Source organism: Colobus angolensis, unplaced genomic scaffold (genome assembly GCF_000951035.1).
Source record: "Colobus angolensis palliatus isolate OR3802 unplaced genomic scaffold, Cang.pa_1.0 Scaffold306, whole genome shotgun sequence".
Lineage (NCBI taxonomy): Eukaryota > Metazoa > Chordata > Mammalia > Primates > Cercopithecidae > Colobus > Colobus angolensis.
Window position 1 is genome coordinate 1,037,848 of NW_012116333.1, and position 3,363 is coordinate 1,041,210.

Genomic DNA, 3,363 nt, shown 5'->3' on the forward strand with positions numbered 1-3,363 from the left:
AACAGACAATCATTTTGAAATAATGTCTCAAATAATCATTTTGAAAAAAAATGCAAAGTTGTCACAATTTTATTTTGCCAAGTCTGAACATTATTAAAACAAACCCCACAAACCTATTACCTACTGTCTCAATTATTTCATAAAATGTAGGAAGATATTTGAACACTCCCGAAACTGTATTTGGCTTTTACAAACAATATTTCATCGTCTTCATTTTTCTCACTTTGATCCAGAAAGTGACCCAGCCCCTGGCCCCTGGTTGGCTAGAACCCTGTCCATTTCTGCCCAAGCCTAACCCCCTCTACCCTCCAGGGAGATGGCTTATATGTCACGGCTCTCCAGAACCAAGGGGACTCTGGAGTCAGAGCAGAAGCTCATGGGAGGGTGCTGTGGAGAGAAAGGCTTTGGCTCAAGCTCGAGAACATCTCCAGATAAATGGGCATGTTCACATGAACTGGGCTTTCTGGGAAAGCAGTGGGCGGCTGAGCCAGAAGTGTTCCAGGCAAGCTGAGGCCACTGCTGTGCAGGTTTCTGCCCGGAGTAGGTACTTTTTTCCAAGGCTCAGATTCTATGATTTGTAAAGGAAAAGAAAAATGTTCTAAAGATTTGTTCAGTATGACCCTGCATAAACCACCTGTGTTCCCCGCTGGCTTGAGATGTGGCCTGCCTTGGGCGTGGTTTCCCTGGTGCTTCGGGAGAAGGCCAGGGAAGAAGTAGCAGCAGTTCCGACCCCTCCCCCAAGGCACTGCTGCACGGATGTCACAGGCTGGCCTTTGAGAGATGAGCAGTTTCTCTGACCTCGGCTGACACATTGGAGAAGCCTCAGGGCTTCCTCACCCTGCTCCTGAGGAGGCAGGCAGGGCTGTTGGACTCCTGGGCAAACTCTTAGCAGCAACGTTCAGACTCCTGTCTTCCCAGGACCAAGTCACCCCTGAGACCTGAAACAGCTCCCAAGTATGTCTGGGACTTGAGAAACCAAGATGCCATCCCCTACATGCATTTAGAATCGGTTGTATCGTTGGTGGAGCTGAGCGCAGAATGAAAACATGGGCCCCTTCTTCTAAACTAATTACACATTTCAAGATGGCAACAGCAGACCTGAGCGCCTAGTGGGCCACACACCCGAGCCTGTGAGCACTGTAGTGTTCTCTGAGCCAGGCCCCTTGTGGGTGAAAGGCCAGCATGGTCCTATTGGCCTCTCCTCCATCTCTGCACCATCACAACTGGAGGCCAGGCCTGCTGCAGGGCTGTCAGGGAAGGGAGTGCACCTCCAGAGGTGACAGTGGTCCGGGCTCCGCTGCTGTGTGCCCAGCACTGCCTCCTCCACCTCCCTTCCTCATCTGCAGAGGAGCAAACCCACCTCTCTGAGGGCTGCTATGAGGACCACCGGAGATGACAGTGTGGAGCCTTCCAGGTCCAAGTGGGCCTATCTTACGGGCCCAGAATAAGAGGCCCCAGGGGTAGGCATGGCAGCAATCTAAGGAAGATTCTGAGGAGGAGCTGATGTCCAGGGCAGAGAGAGCAGATCAGAAGAACCAGATATGGAACAAAAGCCTTGGTGCTCCACAGGGAAAAAGAGCTTCTGAGTTCAATGGGGCAGGGCCTCCCACTTCCACCTGCGCTGTGGAGTTAAGCTAGGCTTGAAAAACAGAAGGCTGCACACTCCCAAAAGTACTGACCAGGGATTCTTCTCTTCCAATTCTGGTAGAATTCTGAAAGCGGGACATCCCCAGTGTTGAGTGACCCTGCTAACAGCACCTCTCCTTCTTAAGTGAGTAGTGCCCTACAGGTGCCAGGCTGACCAGAGATTCTCACACTGGCGGGGCAAGAAAGGCAATGCCTAGGGAGAGTGGTCCCCAGGTAGGGAAGGGCCCAGGGAGGTGAGAGTCCAGGGAGGGAAGAATCAAGGGCAGAGAGAACCCAGGAAGGGTAGTGCCCAGGGACAGCAATGCCCAGGGAGGAATGATCCCAGAGAGGGCAGAGTCCAGAGAGGGCGGAACCCAGGGTGGGCAGAGCCCAAGATGGGGCAGCATGCTGGTAGGGCAGCATTTGCCCAGGAGAGCATAGATTGTGTTTGTTTTATCTTTTTTATGCCCTCGTTTTGATCTTTCCTTTGAGTGTGACTTTAACCTTGACACTGAGGAAAGCACCAGGACAGTATTCCATACAGTAGAGAGAATATGGGCTTGGTGTCACAAACTGGAGTGCAAATTCTGGCTCCAGCAGTTGCTGGCTTATGGCTCTAGCAAAGTGTGAGGGTTCCAAGTGCTTCTGTCTCCTATGTGTTTGCAAAAGGTAGGATAAAGACTCCTGCTTATCTGCTGGTTATTTAGAGGCACTGGAGGCAGTGCTGGGCCAGGGCTGGTGCTGAAAGGTGCTTCTGGCAGCCTCTCTGCATCCCCATTGTCTCACTGCCTCTGTCTCTCCATGTGTCTCGCTGCTGCTTTCTACATGGCATTCTCCAGCCTCTCTCCACTTGCTGTGGTACAGAGGTCAGGTCACAATGAGGGGCAGAGGACAGCCTGGCCATCCTGCCAACTCAGTGTATGGCTGGGGACAGGCCCCTGGATTTGCTGGACTTCCACTTCTTCATCCACGTGACATTGATAAGATCACCATCCTGATGGAATGCAAGGGAAATACTTTAGGAAACATTACAAATGCAGCCTTGAACATGGCAGTCATCAGGCCGAGGAAAGGTGATCAAAAGAATCACCCAGTGACACGGAGGCCAGGGAACATGCTTTGGGTGTTTCCTTGCACATCTTGTCACTGCACATCTGTTCCAATCATGTTGGCCCTCCACGAGTGACCAAGGTGAGAAGCACACGGCCTTTTCCCCAGGGGACTCAAGACAAGATGTCAGCAGCTCTCAGAGCCAAGCCAATGATGACCTTGTAGGAGGAACATTGTAGCCCTCCTCAAAGCCAGAGAGGTCCATCAGAAGCATTAGGAGGGGGTTGGGGTGGTGGCTCTATAGATGAGCCACTCAGAAGATTGCCTGGAGCTATGGGGCTGGGAGTGGGGCCAGCAGGGCAGCCCCCTTGGTGGGGAGAGAACAAGAAGGTGGTGTTAGGTTGGAGAGAAGGGGAGGACTTAAGGATTGTCTTTTAGGGCAACCCAGGGCCCCTTCTCCTGACATGTGGGGAGGTAGAGGAAGGCAGGGAAGTGTCATCTTTGACTTGCAAACCCCTACACACAGACGTCCCACCCCCTCACACACAGAAGCCCATACATGAGCACTCCACTCACCCCATTGTGCACACACCACATCACTCACCCCAATGTGCACACACCACATCACTCACCCCAGAGTGCACACACATCACTCACCCCAGAGTGCACACACATCACTCACCCCAG